Genomic DNA, 26,877 nt, shown 5'->3' on the forward strand with positions numbered 1-26,877 from the left:
ATAGATGTACTTATATGGCAAATCCTGCATTATCTTGTTTTTATAGTTGTTTAAGTGGTAGTTTATCTGTTAAAGGGATATAAATAATAAGACGATAAAGTTATATGCATTTATTCTTGGGATTACTGTTTCTAATATGCTTCATTCCTTTATGTTTATCCATATTTCCATTTGCTGTCATTTTGTTTTTTTCCTGAAATATATCCTCTAACCGTTATGTAAGTGTAGATCTGCAGGAGATGAATTCTTTAGGATTTATTTCTTTTTTTTAATGTTCAGAATGTTTATTAAGACATTTTGATTTAATCTTTTTTTATTTTTTCCATTTAGTCATCATTTACCCGCTCCCCCCAAGCAATCACCCCTGTATTGTCCATATGTTAAAATTTCTTTATTTCAGCTGTATTTTTGAAAAATAGTTGGTATTGTAGGTTGACAATTCTCTCATAGTACTTTAGGAATGTTGCTCCATCATCTTCTTGTTCTCATGCTTTCTGGGGAATACAGTCTGTCATCCTTATCTTTGATCTTTGGTACAGAATGTGTCTTCTAACTTTAAGATTTTTATTTTTATCCCTGTTTGATCAATTTGATTTTGCTGTATATTGATGTTGTAGTCTTCATATTTGATGTGTTTTGAATTTGCTGAGCTTTGGATTGGTGAGATTGTGCTTTCATCAAAACCTGGTTGTTTTGGGCTATTTATCAATAGTTTTTCTGCTCCTTCCTTGAGCATCTCCAAATACATATATATCAGACTGTTTAATGTTTTTCCACATATCACTGATGCCTTTTTTCATTGTTAAAATTCTCTTTTAACTTCTCATTTTTTAAATTCTTTTTTCTCCAGTATTTGTTTTGGTAGTTTCTATTATTATAGCTGCAAGATTACTAATTTCTTCTAGCATGTCTAAATTCATATTAATCTCATTGAACATAATTTTATCTGAGATAATTGCAGTTTATAACCTCTAGAAAATACATTTAAGTCTTTGTTTCATATTGTCCATGTTGCTGTTTAGGGGCATATGGACTATAATAACTCCATGTCCTTCACTGCTAACTTCTGTGTTAATTCTGCATTGGTGGGCATTGATTTTCTTCTTATGACAGGCCTTGATCTTTATTTTTTTGAAATCCTTATAAGCTTTGTTGAGATCAGCATTGTACATTTTACCTCGTTTGGGTACTGGATATTTCTGTATTGCTTTAAAAATTCTTTAGCTCTTTTCTGAAATACAGTTGTATTATTTAAAACATACTGGTCCTGACTATATGGTTTATTTGGCCTGGACATGGCATCATTCAATCTAGAGTTATTTCTCAGTTATAAAGGGAGACCTTCTTGAGTGGTCTACCCAATTCCTTCTCCAGTCTGACTTCTTAGATGTACCTGATACTGCTCTCTAATATTTTCAGATGTTTCTTCCTGGTGTTTGGTAGTTTACTCACACATACTCACTGATTAGCACTTTTCCAATCTGTGCACGTGTCTAGCATCCTCTTTACGTTCAGTTCTCTTCTATTTAGCAATATTCTGTGACATCTAGCCATCTTGATCTCTCTGATTTCTCAGCTCTCCTTTTATATCTCAAAGTATCTACTTCATCTGTGGTTTCCCTACTCTCTACTGAAGCCTGGATCAGTCATAGACTTTCCTTTCCTGGCTTGTTCTGTATCTCTCAAGGATCACTGTTATTATGTGAAATTCAGTATATTTGAAGCTATTATTTTATATATTTATCTAGTTAAGTTATTTTAGACATTTTTAAGTTGGGTAAATTTTGTCCTTTCTATTACATCTTTGGAGGAAAAAAACAATTCTTACTTAAATGGTTTTAATATGTAAACATTTATCACTCCCCCTGGTGGTTTTGTGGTTAGAATTTGGTGCTTTCTCCACAGTGGCCCGAGTTCTATTCCCAGTCACAGTTTAACCCATGCCTTGTTTCTGGCACCCATGCTGAAAAGGAAAAGTAAAAATTGACAAGGATATAGCATAAACTTACTCAGTCACTTTAAATTCTCACTATTAAGTGAAATATTACCTATGTTATAAAATTTACCCAGTGAAAAAAATATATATGAATTCGACCTGTGTATCTCCTATGCCATTTATGAATATATACAAACATTTAGATATGGAAGGGAAAAATGAAGCTCAAATTAGGCAAGTGTATTGGTCATAAGTCACAGAAAAAAATTAAAAAAATAGAAAAATGATTTAGCAAGTGTTTTGATAGTCATGATCCCACACTGATTGCATTAAAATTGCTATGCAGTCAGAAGAACATTTAGTACGAATATTGCCTAAACTGTGCTATCCAAATTGGTAGGTAACTTTGAGACTAGTTATGGAAATAAACTAAACAGGTCCAGGTGTTAAGTAACTCTATCATTTATTAGGGTAAATACTATTGCTCATTAGAAGATATACAATATTTTAAGAGGTATTTGATGAAACATCAGATATTTAATTATTATTTGAGCTTGCTTTAATAGTTAGTCCCTGGATAACCTGATTATTAAAAGTTAAATTCTTATAAAAACGTAGTTTAGTGCATTCATTTGGGTTAGGTATTAATATTTAGGTCCTTGGATACATGTTGCCAATTTATAGGTAACTGATGCTCCTGTGCCTTGAAGCACATACAAGCATACATTTGAATGCTTAGAGTTTTACATGAGCCACTGACTAGTTCTTGATAATATGGCAAGTGATACATCTTCTCCAAAGTATTTAATATCCATTGTGAGACTCTTTCCCTCTCAAATTTTACATTGAAAATTGTGAAGAAATTTTTTATTTTAAATGGTGGAGGCAATCCTAGAAACATTGGCAATCACTGAGTAACTTTATGATAATAATTGTCTTAAGCCCTGGCTGGCATAGCTCAGTGGATTGAGCACGGGCTGGGAACCAAGGTGTCCCAGGTTCGATTCCCAGCCAGGGTACATTCCTGGGTTGCAGGCCATAACCCCCAGCAACCGCACATTGATCTCTCTCTCTCTCTCGCTCTGCCTCCCCTCCCTCCCTAAAAATAAATAAATAAAATCTTAAAAAAAAATAATTGTCTTAGAGAATTGCCCAGACCCAGAGTGGAATTTGCATGGCAGAAACATATTTTTATTTTACTGTTTATTTTGTTAAGCCAATGAATTATTTGATTTTGCAGTAATACCCAGCCAATTCTAAGTAATGTAGAATCCTAATATAGAATCCGTGATATGGTGGCTGATTAAATTATATTATTTGTATGCCAATATTTTAAATATGGTTATAATAAGTATAAATCAAAAGTTATAATTTTAATAAATATAGTAGAGTATTAAATTAGAAATTGTTTGTGCCCTGGCTGGTGTGGCTCAGTGGATTGAGTACAGGCTGTGAACCAAAGGGTTGCCAGTTCGATTCCCAATCAGGGCACATGTCTGAGTTTCGGGCCAGGTCCCCAGTGGAGGCCATGTGAGAGGCAACCACACATTGATGTTCCTCTCCCTCTCTAAAAATAAATAAAATCTTTTTAAAAAGAAATTGTTTGTGTTTATTTCTACCTAATTCAGAAAACAATTAAGAGATATATGGTAGAACATTACTTGGCTAAAAAGAAAAGTTATGAAATCTTACTATTAGCTACAACATGGATGGGCCTAGAGGGTATTATACTAAATGAAATAAGTCAGTCAGAGAAAGAAAAATACCACATGATCTCCCTTATATGTGGAATCTAAGGAACATAAGAAACTAAAGAACACAATAGTAATAGAAGTTTAGATACATGAAACAGACTGACAGCTGCTGGAAAGGAGGGAGAGGGGGAACAGGAATGAAAGATGGTGACGGGATTAACCAAAGAACATTTATACACAAACTATGGACACAGACAACAATGTGGGCATTGACTCAGAGAGGAGAGAAGGTGGGGCTGCATGGATGTGGGGAAAGGGAGAAAAAGGGGGAACAATTATAATAGAAAAAACAATAAAAATAAAATATATATAAGTGAATATTTACATATACATACCAACTGAAACTTAATGACATATTGAAACATTTAATAAAAATTAAATATATTAAATGTATGTTAATTCAAGTGGGCTTATCATAGCAAAGTTTTATAATGTTTATGTTTGTATAAAGGCTTTTATTTATTGTTCACTTACAGTTGGCCCCATTCACCCCCTCCCCATTACTCTCCTAAGTGAACTGCAAAGGACCAGGTGAATGGCCCAGATTGTGTTTTTTTTTTTAAGATTTTATTTTTATTTATTTTTAGAGAGAAGTGAAGGGAGAGAGAGAGGGAGAGAAACATCAGTGTGTAAGAAAAACATAGGTTGGTTGCTTCTTGCATGTCCCCAACTGGGGACCTGGTCTGCAACCCAGGCAGTGGTAACACACACAAAAAACACATCAGGTTCTTCAGGTATGTTGCTCATAGGAATTACCCTCTGACCTTGAGTTATAATAATAATACATATTGTGCTCAGGGTTTTTCACTATTTAGCATGATCAGATCATAGCCATACTTCAATCATAGCTATCTCATCTCTTACTATGAGTCTTTTATGGATCTATTTGTTTTCAGTATTAGTATTCCTGCAAATTCAATAGTGCTTGCACACTCAAAATTGCACTTCTAACACTTAAGTATTTAATCTCTCTTTATACAACAGCTGCTTGTGTGCTGGTGTTATTTTGGGTTTCCCTGAAGTCCAACCCAGAAGAGATTCATTTAAATGATCTTTGGAATCAATAATAATTAAAGACATTTCCTGTGAGCACTCTAAACTCAAGGAGTATGTAAAATTAGGTGGGCAATGACTCATCAGCTAACAGCTCTGCTAGGAAAAATGTGACTCTTACACAACATGATCTAGTTAAAGTAAAAAATATGCCTTATTCAAATCTATCTTTTATGGTGTTTTTTTTTTCCTGTGGACTCATCATGATCATAATCAAATAAGATTAGAAACATAATAAAATTTGAGACTAAAAATCTAAACTTATAGGAAATTAAAAAACAATGATCTAAACTTGGATAGAAATTCATATCCTTACTGTAAAATATGAAAAAAAATGATTTTTGATAGGAGATATTTCCTTGTTAGAAAAGTGACCCTTTTAACAAAAAAGTGATTTACTTATCCACATCAGTCATAGCATATGCTATTAAAAGTTGTCCCTCAGAAAAAATGACAAATCTCTTCACGTTGTAAGCCAATGAAACTACAAACAGCACCAACATCAGACTGGATGTTGATGCCTAAGCTCTAATGGATGACACCTGAGTATGTGAGTGAAGAGAGGGTCTGATTATAAGCTGTGGTCCCTCTAGTTCCATTGCTGCCCCTCATCTTTGCTTTCTCAGGTTGTGCCCTGTAATGTATCTTTGGTGGGAGACATCACGCAAAGTACCAACACTTATTCCATGAAGCCCTGCTCATTATCATTGGTCAATATGTGATACATATATGTATATGGATTACTATGTTAATTTCAAGTCAGTATCCTTGCATTTTTAGGGACCTTACTCAAAGTCATATGAATAAAATACAAAGCAAAACCAGACAACACTGGCCAAAGTGATATATGGCTTATAAGCAGAATTTTGGGTAACTTCAAATTAGTGTTAGTAGGCAGGGACTCAGTCTGCCTGTTCGCAGTGTCTTTTCCCTGAGATCTGTTTCACCAGAGCACTAGCAAGGCTAACTGGTAAAATGTTGAAGGAGCAGAAGGAGAATCTGGTAAATGCTGTCATAAATACACAGTCATTCTGTCCTATAGATCATGTGGTACAAATTAGAAACTGAGGAAAATAATAAGTAGTTGTTAAAATTAATGTTTAGTCTTGGTTCTGATTTTCAGTCTTTTACTGAGTTTCCCAGATGCTTTCTTGATAAGCCTCTTTATGCTTTGGTTACTCTATATTGCCTCAGAGGCACAGAACAGAAAGTGGTGAAGGACAATAGATAAATGAGTCACAAAGTAGCTGACACCTCATTAGCTTTACAAAATTCAGTCTTCTTTTCCTTGAATACCATTAAAGCCCTGTGAAAACTAAAAGGTTTTGTCAAATTCCAGGCAATGAGAGCAAATGAAATAGTCCAACTAGTTAAAAAACGCATGCCCTTACCAGAGCTGAATCAAGATTAATTTAACAGTCTAGTAAGGAATTGTAGGATACTTGCAAATTATAAAACAAATTTTTTTTTTAAATATATGTGTGTGTGTTTTAACCTTTTTAATTCATGAAAAGTTTGCAAGCAAAACTGTGTCTATACATGTTAATCTAATAAGAGTATCACCTTTATCAGACATTAAGCCAGCAAGCCTCTCCTAAATGCCTACTATATGCAGGGCAGTATAAAAAGTAAACAAGGAAATGCACACTTGTGTAGAAACATACAAAGAAGAGAAATTGTCCCTATTACAAGATAGTTAATGTGGATTGAGGAAAATAAATTGTATGCACAAATTAAATAGCCAGATAATATACTGTAAGCAAACATAAGACAGTTGAAATATAATATACAAATGTAATCCAAAATCAAAAAATAAAAAGAAAACAATTGGTATAGTAGTAAGAAGACTATCTTGGGACTCAACAAAACACTATTCAATGTGTCTTGTACTTACTTGGTGAACGACCTTGGCAGAATCAAGCATCTTTCAATTCCAGTCATTCATAGACTAAGAGCAAGTAATAAAATGTACCTGATAGGTTTGATGTAGAGATTTAATGAGGCAAAGAATAGGATTATGCTTTAACAATTGTAAATTACTAATAAAGTGAAAAGTTTTGTCAGGAAGGGCCATTTTACTCTGGGGTGCATGTTACTGCTTTGCTCACATATATAGTTAGAGAAGATAACTGGAGGGAGCTTTCTACATCATCTCATACTACATCTTCATTTTACAGATGAGTAAACTGTGCCTCACAAAAGTTAAAATAAATTTTATGTCTTATTATTTAAAAATAGGCTTCTGGAACATAGTAATAAGTAGAAAATGTAGCTGGTATTACTTCTCACTTAGGTTTTCACAAAATCAACACTTAATGTATTCTTCCTGACATTAGAAATGAAGAGTTGGAAAAATTAGAAATGAAGAGTTGGAACATTAAAAATGAAGGTTTTCACAAAATCAACACTTTATGAATTCTTCCTGACATTAGAATGAAGAGTTGGAAAAGTAAGTGTTTACCTACAATTCAAAAAGCTCAAACACTAGAGAGAAGGCGACTATCAGTGTGTGTTCCCCCCCACCAAGAAAAAGTGTTTAATAATTAGTGTACATTAATGGTGTGGTGGTAGAAATATAAGATGAAAGTTACCTTAATTTAGAAATATGTGCCACTATATGTCTAAACACATGTTAATTTTAGAACATATTCCTGTACTTTCCAGTTATATAAAAATGTTCCCTTTGCACATAAGCCAGAAATCAGTCTTCTAATTTGTCTTTAATTGCCTATTCATGGGCAGAGAAATCACTTAAGAAAATGGCATTATGAAAAAATAATGTGCATAATTTTATTCTAATTTTTTGATATTTACTTAAAAGATTACACCTGTCTAGTATTAATAATAACGAGGCTCTAATAGTCATAAATTAGATCACTTGCAAGACTTGGAAGTCTTGCAAAGTCTATTTGTAAAGGTTTTCATATCTAGTTAATCATTTAAGTTTTGCCTTAGCCAAAGGTTATAAATTCTATTAATCCTATCGAAAAATGCCAGGAATTCTTTAATGACTACACATGGGTTTCTACAACTTTTTTTCTTATTGTACAAAAAATATTTGGATATATAAATATATTCTTACAGTCAATTTTATAGATTGTATATTTAAATAATACTATAATCATACTATCCTTTGTATTTTCATGATATCAACTGTAATGTCTTCTATTTAATTCATATTTTATTTACTAGAATCCTTTCGTTCTTTTTTGCTAAGTGTAGAAAAATATAAATACTCCAAATAGCTAAAGCAAACCTGAGGAAAATAATCAAGCCAGGGATATCACAATTCTGGTATAAAATTATACTACAAAGCTATAGTAGTAAAGATAGTGTGGTTGCTGACACAAGAATAGACACATAGAACATAACAGAATAAAAAGTCCAAAATAAAACCCATTGCATAATGTTCAAAAGAGAGCCAAGAACACCCAGTGCTAAAAGGGTAGTCTCTTCAACAATCAGTGCTGGGAAAACTGGATATACACAGGCAGTACAATGGAAGCGGACTCCTATTTTACACTACTCACACAAATTAACTCAAAATGAAGTAACAACTTAAACATAAGGCCTGAACCTGTAAAATTCCTAGAATAATTCATATCCCAGAATAAAACATAGGCACTAAGCTCCTTGATATTGGTTTTAGTGATGACTTTTCAGATTTGACACCCAAAGTAGAGGCAACAATTGGGACTATGTTAAACCAAAAACCTCTGCATAGCACAAGAAACCTTAAGCAAAATGAAAGATGAATAATGTGTGGACTCTGTGGTGCAATGGATAGTACATTGGACTTCCAGTGATGAAAATGAAAGGTGAGTAATGAAATGGGAGAAAATATGTCTGGTATATTGTAGTTCATATGTCTGGTATAAAGTTTAATGAACTCATACAACTCAATAGCACAAAAAAATCTGATAAAAAGTGAATATACTGTGCTTTTTTTCCTTTAAAAAGTAGCCAACATAGGGAGTTTAAGAATCCTAGAAATGTCAAAGAGCACAAACATAGTTGTATGATATAGACATACAAATAGGGCTTTGCTTCAAAGAAAATAAAATACCTAGAAATAAACCTAGCCAAGTATGTAAAAGACCTGTAGTCGGAAAATTATAAAACACTGAAGAAAGAAATTGAAGGAGATACAAATAAGTGGAAGCACATACCATGTTCACAGATAGGACAAATTAACATCATTAAAATGTGACAGGGTGGGGGAAAGTAATGGGGAAAAATGTGGGAAACTGTAACTGAACAATAAAAAATAAAATTAAAAAATGTCCATACTACCCAAAGCAATCTATAGATTCAATGCAATTCTTCTCAAGATTCTAATAACATATTTCACTGTAGAACAAATATTTCAAAAATTTATATAGAACCACAAAATGCCCTGCATAACAACAGTGATCTTGAAAAAGAACAAAGTTGGAGGAATCACGCTACCTAATATCAGACTATACTATAAGGCCATAGTAATCAAAGCAGCCTGGTACTGGCATAAAAACAGACACATAGATCAATGGAACAGAATAAAGAGCCTGGAAATAAACCCACATCTTTATAGTCAATTAACATTCAACAGAAGAAGCAACCACACACAACGGGCTAATTTAGTCAATAAATGGTGTTGGGGAAATTGGACAGATACAGGCAGAAAAATGAAACTAGGCCACTTTCTTACACCACACACAAGAATAAATTCAAAATGGATCAAAAACTTAAATGTCAGACCTGAAACCATAAAAATTCTAGAAGAAAGCTTAGACAGCAAAATCTCGAACATGGCTCACAGAAATATTTTATCAAATATATCTCCCCAAGCAAGGGAAACAAAAAGAGAAATAAACAAAGGGTCTTTATTAAACTAAAAACGTTTTGCACAGCAAAGGAAATCATCAACAAAATAAAAGGACAACCCACAGAATGGGAGAAAATATCTGCCAATACATTTGATAAGGGGTTAGTATTCAAAATATATAAAGTATTCACAAAACTCAACACACAAAACAAACAAACAAAAAACTACCCCAGTTAAAAATGGGCAAAGGACCTGAATAGACACTTCTCCAAACAGGCCATACAGGTGGCCAATAGACCTAGGAAAAGATGCTCAACATCACTAATCAGCAGAGAAATGCAAATAAATACCACAATGAGATACCATCTCACACCTATCAGAATGGCTATCAACAAATAAAAAACAAGTGTTGGCAAGGATGTAGAGAAAGGGGGACCATTTTGCACTGTTGGTGGGAATGCAGACTTTTGAAGCCACTATGGGAAGCAATATGGAGATACCTTAAAAAGTCAAAATGTATCTGCCTTTTGACTTAGCAATCTCACCTCTGGGAATATACCTGAAGGAATCCAAGACACAAATTCGAAAGAGCATAAGTAGCCCTGGCTGGCGTAGCTCAGTGGATTGAGCGCAGGCTGGGAACCAAAGTGTACCAGGTTCGATTCCCAGCCAGGGTACATTCCTGGGTTGCAGGCCATAACCCCCAGCAACCGCACATTGATGTTCTCTCTCTCTCTCTCTCTCTCTCTCTCTCTCTCTCTCTCTCTCTCTCTCTCTATCTCCCTCTCTTCCCTCTCTAAAAAATATAATAAATAAAATATTAAAAAAAAAAGAAAGAGCATAAGTACCCCTGTGTTTATTGCAGAGTTATTTTCAATTGCCAAGATATGGAAGCAGCCCAAATGTCCATCAATAGATGAGTGGATAAAACAACTATGGGACATATACACAATAGAATTCTACTTGGCCACAAAAAAGAAGAAAATTTTATCCTTTGTGACAATATGAGTGGATCTGGAGGATATTATGCTAAGTGAAGTAAGCCAGTCAGAGAAAGACAAATAGCATATGATTTCAGTCATATGTGGAATCTAATGAACAAACTGACCTAAAAAAGCCAAACAGAGACAGACTTAGAGATGGAAAACAGATGACAGATAGTGTGTGTGGGGGGGGGGTTAGGGAGTGGAGGGATTGAGAAAAAAAAGACCTCATGGTCATAGACAACATGGTGGTGATTACTGGGGGGAGTAGGGTATAAGGGGACTAAATGGTAATGGAAAAAATATAATAAAGATTATAAAAAAAGGAAATAGGGCTCCAAAAGAGGGATAATTTTTGCTGAGTTGGACAGCTATCCCTACACTGCAGCTTGTAGCCTGATGATTATTGTACAGTCGCCAGAGATTTATGTAATCTCAGTTGTCATGCAGAGTAGTTGTGTTAGTGTTCTATAAAAAAATTGGATCTGTGCCTATGCTCTTAAGGGTCAGTTCATCATATCTAGCTAAATGAACAAGAATATAGAAAAAATGTAGTTTTGATGTCACAATTCCATTTGCTACTCCAACTAATGGGATAATACTTATTTAATTCAATCATTCAACAAGCATAAATTCAATTATTTCTTCCAGTCACTCTGTTAGGGATACCATTTGTAGATTTTCCTGGAGGTGAGGAAATGAATTGGACTACCTCTCACATGTATAAGCATACCATTTATATTAGTCATTTATAAATCCAAGAGGGTTATTTATAGACTCTATTACAGCAAAAATAATTAATAATTTTAGTGATATGTGAAACAAAAAGTACCTCCTTTGAAGCCACAAGACAAGATTCTAGTTCTGAGTACAGGATGCACAACAGCCACATGTCAACCTCTCTATATCTCATTTGTTTCTTCATTATTGAAATGTTGAAAATAACACCTCCCCTGAAACACCAAAGAGATGTTTTGGAAATTACATATAACTGGTACCATGCAAAATATAAAGCACTAAATATTTAAACTTCCATTAAATATCGTTTAACTTACAAAGTTTCTTTGATGATATCATAATGGTAGTATCTATATCTGTTCATATAAGCTTAAGTGGCAAAGTTCATAAAATGGAAAATGAATCTTGATTAGAATAAAGCTTTTTGAAATAGTTGCAAAACATGGATTGCCTTCCTTAAGTGTTTCATTTTCTTAAATTCCAATCCAATGATATTTTCATCTTTTTGACAAAATAATGGCAAAGCCTTGTCTTTCTTGCCCATAAGAACTATACATCTGAAAAAAAAATTTCAATCACTGTTTAATTCTGAATCACACACAGTGTGTTCCAAACCATAAACATCTCATGTGGAGCAAGCTGTTTTCTAGGTATTGGAATTTCATGTCAAAGTACAATTTTTATGATAAATTTAAATTCCAATCTACTGGAAAAACTGCCAGTGCCAACAAACAGAATGAGATACTTCTGTAAAACCACACTTTAGTATTACACTAAATTTGAAGTTACATAATCTCAGGTAACATTTCCTCAACACCAGCTGTACACAGTGTGAGGTTTTCCAATTAGGCAATCCTGTGTGTGTGTGTAACTAGAAAACCACACCACAGAAACATGACTGTATTAACTATTTTAAATGACTAATAAAGAAAGTATTGCTACATTATTAATGTTTTTACAGAATTACTGAAACATGATATAATGATGATATAGATGAATTCAATAAATTAACAGAAAGCAACACTTGCAACTCTTATTTTTATAATCCAGTGATATGATTGGTAGGCATTGATAGCAGTTTGAAAGAGTCAAGGATAATATAGCATTTTATCCTTATTAGTTTTTCTGAGTTTTCTTTAAATTAAAATATTCTATTTAGATTTTTAAAAATGTTTCTTTAACATGGGTTATTGGGAAATTATTAGAAATACCAGTAAGAAAAGAAACATTATATCTTCTATATACTAAAATACCATATTTGCATACTCTTACACCCATTTAAACAAATTTGACGTCATACTGAATAAACAATTTATCTTGCATTTAATTTTGTTTTCCTACAATAAAGGTTTCTATAGAAAGATTACAGTGTCTGTAGTCATTTAAATATATCAAGTATACTTTATTATAAAACATTTAGTATATTTCTTTTCTAATTTGTACTGGTATGTATTCAAATCAAAATATCTTTTGTAAGATGATTGTACATTTGTATTGTGGAATTTTTTCCTGATAATTTTTTAAAAGATTTTATTTATTTATTTTTAGAGAGGGAAGGGAGGGAGAAAGAGAGAGAGAGGAGAAACATCAATGTGCGGTTGCTGGGGGCCATGGCCTGCAACCCAGGTATGTGGCCTGACTGGGAATTGAACCTGTGACACTTTGGTTCACAGTCTGCACTGAATCCACTGAGCTATGCCAGCCAGGGTGATAAATTTTTATTTTTAGTAATGCAACTGTAAATAGTAAATAGTAAATAGTAAACTGTAATAGTAAATTTTCTATACACATATTATATAGTATATGTAAACATTATATATTAAATATATCATATATTAATTATATATGCTATATATAACTTATACATGTGTATACTTTATAATTACAATATTATAATATAGTATAAATATACACTGCATACCATATATTTAATATGTATGGTGTATATGTATATATAACATTTATATACACACAACTCTATTACCACAACAGCAACAGTAAAGAACAACGTTGAAATGTATGAACTTGAAATAATACCTTCAAAACTCTGAGTTTAATTTTTCTCTAATTTCTCAACTCAAACTGTAAGCTTTCCTGTCTGGTGAAATGGAATAAAGTCAACATGATCACCTGTAGAGCAGCAACTGTAAAGGATTTAGACAAAAATGTAGCTTCTGTGATGTATTTCTCAAATAAATTACTTCTCTTAGAAGACTGATGCAAGAAAAATAAAACCTGAGGATAAATGGGTAGGAATAACTTATGAAATCATCTTCCATTTAACCTCCTCCCTGGCTCTTGTGTGTCTTAAAAAAAAATTGCCAAGGAAGTTTTATTTAACCAGCTGAATTTAAATTGTTCCTGGAGCCTGATTTTATAAAACTTTTTTGATATTTTATAGTTGTCCAGTTTTATGAGCACCATAAATGCCACAAACCTCAGAAATGGCATAGCATTTCAACAAGAACATCTTTTCCTAGAATCAGGATGAAGTTAGGATTTCTGAAATCTATTAACACTAGTAGATTTAAATTTCACTGGATTACCTAATGTGACCATTACTTTAGTGTCACATTACCCTGAGGACTTTTATTATAGATCCTCATTACTTAATATTTTTTGAGCAAATAAACCTTTATATAATACAGTACTTTTAGGTGTCTACTAGATTCAAAACCTAGCACTACATCTATAAGCACAGAGACATTATTGTATACCCTTAAGAAGGGACCAATCCTAGGTGGTTGACCCCCTAGGGAAAGAACTTTTATTATTTTCTATCAGGACACTAAGGCACTTTAAAAGACTAAACCTAAAATCTTACAGTTGAAACTGAATGATGACTGGCAGATAACATTGCCAGAAAAACAGAGTGGACCCAAGTTGCTGCATCTGATGCATTCTACTACATTCAGTGTGTTTCATTAAACAAACAAACAAACAAACAAACAGAATATGACACTTAAAAAGGCATAATTTTCCTTTTGATTTCTAAAAATTAACAGGGATGCTGCTGCTGTTTTTCAGGTTTTTAAATTTTTTTTTAGAATCAAGTCCCTTTCCTACATACTATATTGTTAAATGGAATTGTAGTAAAACAAGTGAGATCCATAATGTCTGCAATTTCCTTTAGTGCAAGTGAAATCACTCCTGCTGTGATGTAAAACCCTCTTCAGCACTTTTGCTTTTCATGAGAGAGCAATAGTTGCTTATTCTATCTTTTGTTTAATTTTTGTTGTGAAGTTATTTTTTTATATTTTATTTTTCTTTTATTGTATTTTTCCCACTACCATTTATCCCCTTCATAACCCCCTTATAGATGAGTGGGTACAAAAGCTGTAGTACATTTACACAATGGGATACTACTTGGTTGTGAAAAAGAAAATTTTATCTTTTGCGACCGCATGGATGGACATGGGGAACATCACACTAAGTGAAATAAGCTAGTCAGAGAAAGACAAATACCATGTGATTTCACTCATATGTGGAATACAGTGAACAAACTGAACAAACAAGCAAAATAATTGCTTGTTCTAAAGCTTAGCACTACCACTCAGGTCAAGATGACAGTCTCTGGATACACCTGCAATGCTTTTGCCATGTTGAATTTTGAAAAGATGTTATGGACTTCACAAATACATTATGTAGTTCGCATTGAGAAGCCAGAAACTCACATGACACTGATAGAGATAATAACCAACATTTCAGATTAGCTTTTAAGAGCTGTATTTTAAGTGTGTAAAAATAATGAACCTGAGCCACATCCTAAAAATTCCATAAGGAAAATGGAGTATGAGAATTGGGTGTCCCTAAGTTGCTAGCACCAAATTATTTTGTCCTTAAATAAAGGCAAACAGTGTGCAGTTTTCACTTTCCAATACTGAAATAGAGGTATAAAGAGTAATGCATGAGATAGTGGACTTGGCATGGACTGTATCAGCCTGCCTAGGAGCATATGACTGGAATGACATTCCTAGCCAATTGTCAGATATTAGGTACATAAACTAAGTAAGGCACAGGGAAGAGTCTTTATAGGTGAGTAATAATATCAACAACCCTAATTACAAAATATGACTATAAAAATGATGCCTGTTTATTAAGAGACAGGCCTTTTTTTGTTAAGGTCTTGCCGTCTCATTTAAACCTCTCAATAACCCAGCAAGGAAATATAAATTAACTACATTTTACAAATAAAACCAAAAGGTTCAACTGCTCATATTGATGTAACTAGTAAGTGACTAGAATGTGGGTTAGGCCCTGAGGCAGTCTTACTGTAATTTATTTTTAATCCATGTACATTATGCTAATTTTTAATAAAAAAGAATAGCATTTGTATCATTTCAAATTAATGCTCATTGTCAGGCATATTTTGATTTCATTATATTTCTAGACCATGTACTAATTTGACTTTTTTATCATTTGCTATGGTTTTTAATTTTTAAAACCAACAATAAAGATGGTTACACATTTTTGTCTGTTCAAGTAATCAAAGAAGGCCAGTATTGTTGATCAAAAAAGGTGAAAGGGTGAAATGTTTATGATGTGACTGGGAGGTAAAGTGGAAAATTATTTAAAGTGCTAGAAGCTACCAAAAATCTGCAGGTAGATTTATGCTGAGAAATTGAATGAATTGACTTGTAATTTCAGAAGATAATAATTCTAGCTGTTTTGAACATGATGTAATATATATTGCCTCAAGAGTCCATAACCAGACTTTATGTTTTCCAATTAAAATATCTTTATGGTTTTAGACATGTAAAAGAACTTTTTCAAAACACTAGCAGAACACTAAGCTATTGAAACAGATTTCAGTGGCCACATACAAGAAGAACACCAACATTGAACTAGCAAATTAGAAAAGTCCCTAAACAAAGAACTGCCACCAAATGTTCGGTTTTCAACAACAGAATCATTATATATACAAAGGAAAAGAAAGCATGACTCATGTACAAGGAAAAATTAGAAATTGTTCCTGGGGAAATTCAAGTATTGGACTTAATCAATAGGGCTTTACATCAATTATCTTCAATATACTCTAATTAGTAAAGAAAGACATAGTACAAAGCTAGTAAAAACAAAGAAAATAATGTTTGACCAAACAAAGCATATTAACAAGGAGACAGAAATTATAAAAAGGAACGAAATAAAAATTCTAGAGCTGAAAAGTACAATGGCTGAAAGGGGAAAAGTCACTAGAGGAAACGATCAGCAGATTTGAGGAGACAGAAGAAAGAAATGGCACACTTAAAATAGGCCAGTTAAGACTGTTAAGTCTGATGAACAGAAAGAGAAAAGAAAGAATAAAATCTACAGTCTAAAAGCCCTTGGGGCACCATCAAGAATACCAAAATGCACAAAGTGGGAGTCCCAGAGGCAGAGAAGAAGAAATGATAGGAAGAATATGTGTAGAAATGATGGCCCCAAACTTCCCTAAAATAATTTAATACGTGAATCTACACTTCTAAGAATCTTAATGAACTCCAAAAATGATAAATGTAAAAATATTTATTTCTGAAAGCCAAAGGGCAAAAAAAGAGAATCTTGAAAGCAGCAAGAAGGAAGTGACTTTTACATTCAAATGACCAGAAGACAGTGGAATGATATATTTAAAGTGCTGAGATAAAATGCTGCTAATCAACATGTTTATATATGGCAAAATTATTCTTCAAAGATGAAAAATATTAAGAAATTTTTATTTTTAAAAAACTGACTTAGTTACTATGGGCCTGCCCTACAAGAAAAATTAACATGAGTACTCTGAGCTGAAATAAAAGAACAATATATGGCAATAGATTCCATATAAAAAATAAAGAACAGAAAAAAGATAGCTACATAGGTAAAATAAAAGTGAATTACATTGCATTTTGGTTTTCTAACTTTTTTTATCCTATGTGATTTAAAAGATCATTGTAAATATATATGTTAAGAGGCATAAAATGGGCAAAGATATAATTTTCAACATTAAAAAAATAAAGGGGAGAGAGTGTAAAAGGTATAATTATGTGTGCTATTGCAACTAAGATTTTATTAATTCAAACATGATAGTTATAAAATTAATCTTTTAATTGTAATCTTCAGAGTTGCCACTTAGAAAAAATATATGTAGCAAGAGAATGGAACCAAATGTTACATTAGAAAACACTGAACACAGGTGACAGAGCTTCTTATAGTCTATACTGCCACAGCCCTCTAAAATAGAAGTCATTACTGCATACCTGTCACCTTGAAATTTTATTGACAAGAGGGATCTCTAAGGTACAATGTTCCAAAATAGGCAAAAATGAGGATGCCAGCATCCCTAACCTCCAAAGCACCTAGAAGTCCTACTTCCAGATACCATTTGTCCCAGTAACTAAGGACCCCAGAAATCTTTGACACTGACCTCATGGGACAGAACTGTTGATTGTGCCACAGTATCTCCCTGAAGATGGAGCTACTTTTGCAACCCCAGGGGCCATTGCTACTTTCTAAAACAAAGCCAGCAACCTTGTACCAAGAGAAAGTCATTCCATAAAGTGTAGAAGAGATGACTATTCACTTAAATGAGCAGAGATCAATTCAAGAATATAAATAACAGAAAATAAGGTAACATGACACTACCAAAGGAACATAATAGATTTCTAGTAATTGACAACAAAGAAATAGAAATCTAAAGTACTCTGTCCAATAATTCAAACTAATGATCTTAAGGAAGCTGGACAATCTATAAGACAGCAAAGAGATAACTCAATGAAATTAGAAAAGCAATGCATCAACAAAAAAATTTAATGTAGAAATCTAAAAAAATTCTAGAGCTGAAGAATAGAATGAATGAAATGAACAATGCAATATAGCTTCAGCAACAATTATTAATAAGAATAATCTGTGACACTGAAAAAAGATTATCTGAAATTATTCCATTGCAGTCAAAAAGGAATTTAAAAAGTGAAGACCGTTTACATGAATAATAGGACACCATCAAGTAAAATAATATCCATATCATAGGAATCCCCAAAAGACAAAGAGACAGAATGGAGCAGAAAGCTCATATTATGATATAATAGCTGAAAAGTGATCAAATTTTGGTAGGCAAATGGACTCTGAATTTGTGAATTTCATGACACTCCAAATGGCATCAGTATAAAGATGACTACATAAACATCAAACAATTGTCAAAATGCAAGGACACAGAATTTTGAAATCGTCGAAGGATGATTCATCACATATAAGGAAACCCCCTTCAAAGGCTATGATCAGATTTCTCAGCAGAAGTTGTGCAGCCAGGAAAGACTTGAATTATATGTTCAAAGTAATAATAATAATAATAACTTGTGAGTCAATAATACTGTACTGGTAAAATTATACTTCAAAATGAAGAGATTTCCCAGACAATAGAAAAGTAAGGAGTTTCGTCATCAGTACACCTGCCTTACAAGCAATGTGTAAGTGAATTCTTAAATAAAAACATGATAAACAGCTCTGAAAAAGCATCTGAAATTACAATTTACTCTAGTAAGGTAAATATATAGACAGATACAGAATAATGACCACTGTAATGGTAGTTTATAACTTACTTCTATTTAAAAGTTAAAAGGTAAATTTTGTTAATGGATACACAATCTAAAAAAGCAACACTAGCCACAAAAGCACAAAATGGAAGAGGGCAGTAGAAATGTATAGTTTTTGTATGTCATTACATTTACAATGCTACTGCTTTTAATGGTGGGTGATGTCAACATCAGGGTGGCATGAATCATTCTTTTTTTCTCCCCTTTGATTAACAATGACTTGGACATTTATGACTGAACAAAACTGCCTCTGCAAAATATAGTAGGGTACCCAGGGAGATTCTGACCACCTGTGCAACCAAAAGTGGGAGGATAGGGCTTCAGTGGGGCCTGTGGTCCAAGGGAGTCAGTGAGCCTACCCCACCTGCCACAAATAGAAAAAAAGAGAAACTGGAGAGTTAAAAACTATGTGGATACCAATGAGAGAAAGATATTTTGTAGAGCTCCAGCTTGTCTGAGGGAAGAATCCAACATACAGTCAGAGCAAGAAAGAGATTATGTTGAGTGCAGAGAAAAGAGAGGAACTGATAAACTGACCAGTTCCCCAGGGTGATTCATACAGCATGGGGCTTGACTTTTGATGTAGGCAGCAGCAACCTCTCCTACGGAGAGGGTGGAAAGTAAAAGTGATGAGTGACTGCCTGGCTACCCCAGTTGTATGGGTTGTAGCAGGGGAGACCAGTTTCTTTCCTGTAGCACCTATATTTCTCAGGAGGGACCTCCATGATTGGCAAGAGGTGAGATGAAAGGGAAGAATATGAATCAGAATGTAACAGGGTGCCCTGGCTGGCGAAGTTCAGTGGATTGAGCTTGGGCTGTGAACCACAGCATCACAGGTTCAATTCCCAGTCAGGGTACATGCCTGGGTTTTGGGCCACATTAGAGGCAACTACATTAATGTTTCTCTCTCTCTCTCTTTCTCCCTCCCTTCTCCTCTCTAAAAATAAATAAATAAATAAATCTTTAAGAACAAACAAACAAAAAAAATGAATGTAACAGGGTATTAAAGGAATTTGTTTCCTGCTGTCTGCCTTGTACTTCAGCCTTATACTTTAGCAGAAGGACTACCTATCGACCTCTGGGAATGCCCCACTGAAGGTTCCTCACACTGGGTCTACGGACACATACAAAGCCTCAGGTGCTGAGCCCACACCTTCCCCCATTCTGCAGCTGCCTCCTTCTGCCTGCTTTTCAGTGCACCCACGACAGCAAGCTCTGGGAGAAGAAACCACACACTTGAGCTACAATGCTACCTTTAGGAAGGATTTCTTTTCTAATAGCCAGCCCATTGATTTGTGAGAATTAGAGCTGACACAAAACATTAATTAATCAGTGTGACTGCCACTTTAAATGCAAAACAGAACCACGTACCTTCAAATAGTATGAAAAATTAAGAAAATGTGCTTTCCTCAAAATAAAATATTTATCAGCTCGCCACAAATTCAAGAAATATGATGATCTAACTTTCAAAATATTCACACATTGTTATGAGGAATTTGAAGGAGCCAGAAGAAAACTCAAAACGTAATTCAGTGAACTCAGAAATAGCATTACTGAAAAGAAAAAAAGTTCTTTACCAAAGACACTAAAATCATACAAAAGAACCAAACAAATTCTGGAGCTAAAAAAAACTCCATGATGAGATGAAGACTGCATACAATGCAGAGTATGAGTAAGAGGACAAACTAGATGAAAGAAAGAATAAGTGTTTTAGTGGATAGAAATATATTAATAATTCAGTTATAAAAGGAGAGAGAACTAATATTTTAAGTGAAAAAACCTTATGAGGGCTATTGGATTTGATCAGAAAGGCAAATATAAGAACAATTGATATACCAAAAGTAGAGAAAAGGGAGAAGGGGACAGAAAAATTTAGTTAAAGAAATAATAGCTGAGAACTTCTCAAACCTGGGGAAGGAATTGGACAAACATTCTGCAACCTAAGACAACACCTATCATGATGAAAAAAGACCTTCTCTAAGACATATGATATGGATTCTATAAAATACCAGTCATGGAGGGGATTGACTGTGGGAGCAGGGATGGGGAGCGGGGCAGGGGAGAACAACAGGGGAAAAGGTGGGACAGCTGTAACTGAACAACAATAATAAAAAATAATAAAAAGCAAAAAAAGTCAATGATAAAGAATCTTAAAGGTAGCTAGAGTGGGGCAGTGGGAATAAGGTAACTTACAAAGGAATACCATTAAGCTATTAGCAGATTTCTCTGCAGAAAATCTACAGGCCAAAAGAGAGTAGAATGATATATTCAAAGTATTGAAGGGTAAATATTTCCAGCCAAGAATAACTTATCCTTTAGATAAGATGGGAATATAAAGGCTTTCTCATACAAACAGAAGCAAAGGGGTTTACCACCACAAGACCTGCCTTGGAAGAAATGAAGACATTTCTTCAAGCTAAAATGAAAAGATGTAACATGTCAACATATAAAAGCACACAACACTGGTATAGGCAAAAAATAGTATTAGAAAATTGTAACTCTATATTAGAATGGTATGTTAGCCATTTAACTATAGCATAAGATTAAAGGAAAAGAGTATTAAAAATACCTATAGCAACTATAATTATCTAATGAAGTTATAGCACGAAAGAGGTAAGTTATGACATCAAAAATATAACAGGGGTAGAGGAAAAGAATGGAGCCTTTATGGGCAAAAGAATATAAGGCTATCAGTATAATATGGAGTGTTTCATTTATGAGATGTTTTATGTAAGTTCTATGGTAGCCACAAAGCAAAGATTTGAGTAAATTCATAATCCATGAAAAAATAAGATGTAAAGCATACCACCAGGGAAACCCACCAGTTCACAAATGTAGACAGAAACACAGTAAAAAAGAGATATCAAAACACTAAACAAACAGAAAGTAATACAATGGCAGTAGTAAGTCCTTAAATGTCAATAATCACTCTCAATGTATACTGATTGAATTCAAATGAAAGGCACAGAGTGGCTGTGTGGATAAAAAAAAAACAAGACCCACTTATGTGCTGCCAACAGCGGACTCATTTCAGATTTAAAGACACACACAGACTCAAAGCCTAGTGAAGGAAGAAGATATTCCATGCAAGTAGAAACTAAAATAAAGTTGGTACTTATATCAGATGAAATAATCTTTAAGGAAAAATGGTAATAAGAGACAAAGAAGGTCATTATGCTTCACAAAAATAATAATCTCTCTTCACATCACAAAGAAAATAATCTCTGTGTGTATGTCTCATTCTCTCTGTACACACATACACAGTGGGGTGGGAAAAAGTAGGTTTATAGTAGTAAGTACATAAAACACAGTCAATAAAGCTATTATAATAATCATAACCTGTATGTCTCTTTTCCATCTCAACAACTGTAAACCTACTTTTGCCCAACCCTGTTTTTTCTATGTACATATGTACATATGTATGCATGTATGTTTATAATGGCATCCAATATACAGAGATATATATGTACAAAATATCTAAATCTATTAATCAAACATTAACAGATATGGAGGGAAAAATAGACAATAATAGGAAAATGTAGTTTGCCACTATCAGCAATAGATAGATATTACAGACAAAAAAAAATAACAAAGAATATTGAAATTAAGCCATAGTTTTAAAAAAGTGGATTAACAGACATATATAGAATGCTGGATACAAAATCAGCAGAATACACATTGTTTTAAGTGCACACAGAATATTTACCAGGATCAACCCCATAATAGGACAAAAGACTTAGCAAATTTAAGATTGAAATCATACTTAACTTTCTTTTCTAAACACATTAGGAACCTAGACATCAACAAAAACAGGAAAGCTGGAAAATCTACAACTCTGTTGAAACTGAACAACACATTTCTGAACAACCAGTGGATTAAAGAGAAATTAAAGGAGAAATAAAGTTATATAGAAAAAAAAGCATAAACACAAAATATCAACTTCTATGGGATGCCACAGATGTCCTGAAAGTTTATAATGATAAATGTATATATTAAGATCTAGAAAGATGTCAAATGTACAATCTTTTTACCTCAAGGAACTATAAAGACAAGAACAAATTAAGTCCAAAATTATAGAAGGAAGGGAGTAGTAAAAATCAAAAGTAGAAATAAAAGAAATAGACTCCAGAAAAACATGAGAAAAGACCATGAGAACTAAGCTGATTCCTCAAAAAGATAAAACTTATAAACATTTAGCTAGATTCAGTAATTAAAAAAGAGACAAGGCTCAAATAAAATAAGAAATGAGAGAGGAGGCATTACAACTGATACTACAGAACTACATAGGATCATAGAGGACTACTATGAATTATTATTTATCAACAAATTACATAACCTAGAAGAAATGGATATATTTCTAGGGATGCATAAACTTCCAAGACTGAATCAGGAAAAAATAGAAAATCTGAACAGATCAATAATGAGTAAAGAGATTGAATCAGAAATTAAAAACCTCCCAACACCCAAAGGATAATTTCTAATGATCAAGTGGATTTATCCCTGAAATTTGAGGATGATTTAATATACACAAATCAATAAGTATAGTAATAGAATGAAAGACAAAAATCACATGATCATATCAATTGGTCCAGGAAAAGCATTTGACAAAATGCAACACCCTTTTAACATAAAACCCCTTAGCAGCTTGGGTACGGAAGGAATGTACCTCAACATAAAGGACATATACAACAAACCAACAGCAACATTAGCCTCAAGGGAGGAAAAATTTAAATCTTTTCCTTCTAAGATCAGGAAGAAGACAAATATGTCCACTCTCACTACTTTCATTCAATATAGTTCTAGAAGTCTTAGCTAAAGCAGTTAGGCAAGATCAGGAGATGAAAGACATCCAAATCTGAAATAAAGTTGTCATTATTTGGAGATAATATGATTTTGTACATAGAAAATCCCAAAGACAACTGAAAAACTGTTGAAACCTGTTAATGAATTCAGTATTTTTGCAGGATACAAAATCAAGTTAAAGAAATTAGCTGCATTTTTATATACTAATAATGAAACATCTGAAAAAGAAATAAAGCTATTTCATTCACAATAACATAAAAACAATACTTAGAAATACATTTAATCAAGGAAGTGAAAAATGTACAATGAAAATACAAGACACTAATGAAAGAAATTGAAGATAAAATATATAGAAAGGTACTCTATGCTTATCATTTTGATGAGTTGATATTGTTAAAATGTTAATATTACTGAAAGCCATGCATAGATTCAATGTAAACCCTATCAAAATCCCAATGCTGTTTCACAGAAGTAGGAAAAAATCCTAAAATTTATATGGGAGCACAAAAAACCCTGAATAGCCAATATAATCATGAGAAAGAAGACCAAGGCTGGAGGTATCACACTTCCTACTTCAAACCATACTACAAAGATATAGTAATAAAAAGTGTGATTCTGGCATAAAAATAGACACATAGATCAATGAAATACAATTGAGGGCTCAGAATTAAAATCTTGCATATAAGGTCAATTAATATTTAGGAAGGGAGCCAAGAATAGCTGATGGAGGAAGGATAGTCTCTTCAACAAATGGTTCTGGGAAAAGTAGATTAACACATAAAGAACAATGAAAATGGAACTCTGTTTTGTAATACTTACCAAAAATAACTCAAAATGGATCAAAGACTTAAATGTAAGTCCTGATACCATAAAACTTTAAAAAGACAAGGTAGGAAAGAAGCTCCTCAACATGGACCCTGACAATGATTTTTTTTTTTTTTGGATGTGACACAAAAAGAACAAAAATCAAAAACTAATCAAATGGGAAAAATCTTCTTAATAATTATAAATTAAACCATTATTTAAAAAAAAATTACCACAAGATCTAGCAATTTAAATCTTAGGTATATATGTAAAATTATTGAAAAATATTCAAAGAAAACCTTGTACATAAATGTTTTTAACAGCACTAGGCATAATAGTAATTTATGGAAAATACCCATGTGTGTGGGAGCTGATGTGTGGAAAATTATTATATACTTTAATAATAAAATCTTTTTCAGCCATTTAAAAATTCAGTATTGATACATGGTATAATGGGAATAAACCTTGACAACTTTATGCTAAGTGAAAGAAGCTGGATTAAAAATCGCCTATGATTTTATGATTCCCTTTATATGAAATATCCAGAATAGGCCAATCTATAGGGAATGAAAGAATATTAGTGGTTTCCAGGTACTCGGAGGAGAATGAATGGATAGTGACTATTTGATTGGGAAGGAGTTTTCTTTAGGGGTGATCAAATGTTTTGGAACTGGATAGAGGTGATTACATAATATTGTAAATGAACAAAATGCCACATAATTATATATTTCAAAGTGGTTGATTTTATGTTATGTGACTATTACCTCAATAAAAAGGGAGAATTCAGTCCTGGCTGGTATAGCTCAGTGGATTGAGTGTGGGCCTGCAAACCAAAGGGTCACCAATTCGATTCCCGGTCAGGCCATGTACTTGGGTTGCAGGCCAGGTTTGCAGTTGGATTCATGTGAGAGGCATATTGATGTTTCTCTCCCTCTCTTTTTTCCTCCCTTCCCTTCTCTTGAAAAACAAATAAATAAAATCTTTAAAAAAGGGAGAGTTCAGTCTTACAAATATGGTCAGAGAGTATGAACATTTACATTTTTTGTTTTATTTACGTGAATGTGTACTATGTCCTTAATACTGTATTCAATTAGTTTGATTAAAGAGTTGTGAGTATGTGAAGGAATTCCATACTATTGAAACTACAAAACAGTGTTCTATTTCTAATACTACTCTGAGCTTATATTTGTTGAATATCTATTAGATGCTTTATTTACATTATGTTACATAATCCTTAAAAGAGAAAAGTAAATATTGTGTTTTCTATATCTTAAATGAACATCTGAGGTAAAAAGTGGTGAAATAAATTCCCCTAATGTTACCTAGCTACTAATTGTCTGGACCAACTATATAGCCTATTGTGTTCTCTCTCCAGAAGTAAAATAACAATGTTGGATTAGATGGTTACATTAACAGAAGTCTGTAATTCAATCATTGTAGTTTTCAAAACTTCCTGGTGAAACTGGGTATAAACAGTACTTATTTATACAATATAGGTTTGAAAATGGATATTTTATAGTGCTGCCAAGACTTGTGCTTCACTGTGGCCACATGTTCAGATAATGCCAACTTACTCCAAACTGCAGGTAATTTCTAGACTAATAATAGGCACAACTGTACTGAAAGCAAATAAATGTACATTTCTGTGAAAAGTTCTGATGTTGTTGACAATAAGCAATTTAAAACTCTGGTGTTAAAATATTTTACCTCCTAACATTAGTTCAGATGTTGGAAAATAATTTATGTAAAATCTTAATGGTTATGAACAGATATGAATGAGTTTAACAGTATGTAAAATTATAAACTGCTAGTAATGTCTCTTTATATGATGTACATTTATATATTAGAGTCACTATATATCATATTAGTAGTCTCCAGAGTGATCTTTGAGTAACTCCCAAGTAGTAAACAAATAAAATTGTTTGCTTTATTTTTTTTCTGATTTGGAGTTTAAGAAAGAACAAAAGAGATTGGGTTAAGTGTAACCATTCCCCTTATTTTTGAGTGAAAATGACTATGCATTTTAAGGCAATCAAATCAAACAAACAACTAAATTTCCATAACTAAATTTTAAAAATGTAAAGGCTAGGTTATATATTTATAATATTAATTATAGATGTTTAGCTACTAACATGTTATGTGTCACCTCCAGGGATGGGTCCCAAACCTGAAACCATCTTTGTGAAGCAGCATTTCTGCACGTGTGTTACTCTGCAGACACTCTGCCCATGAAATCCACAACCAGAATGTATTTCAGTAAAAGAACATTTTATTTGGAGCATAAGCTGACAGGATCAGGCTTCTACAACAGAGGAATTATTTGTCTGTTTCTTCTGAGTTCCCTTATCTTTTTATAAGTACTATTTCTGATACTGTATAAGATCAATGATCTTCTCATTCTGATTTTAGAACTTGACACCTTATGATTTTAAATATGGGAAACTAAAATTTCTAT

This window comes from Phyllostomus discolor, chromosome 3 (assembly GCF_004126475.2).
Source record: "Phyllostomus discolor isolate MPI-MPIP mPhyDis1 chromosome 3, mPhyDis1.pri.v3, whole genome shotgun sequence".
NCBI lineage: Eukaryota > Metazoa > Chordata > Mammalia > Chiroptera > Phyllostomidae > Phyllostomus > Phyllostomus discolor.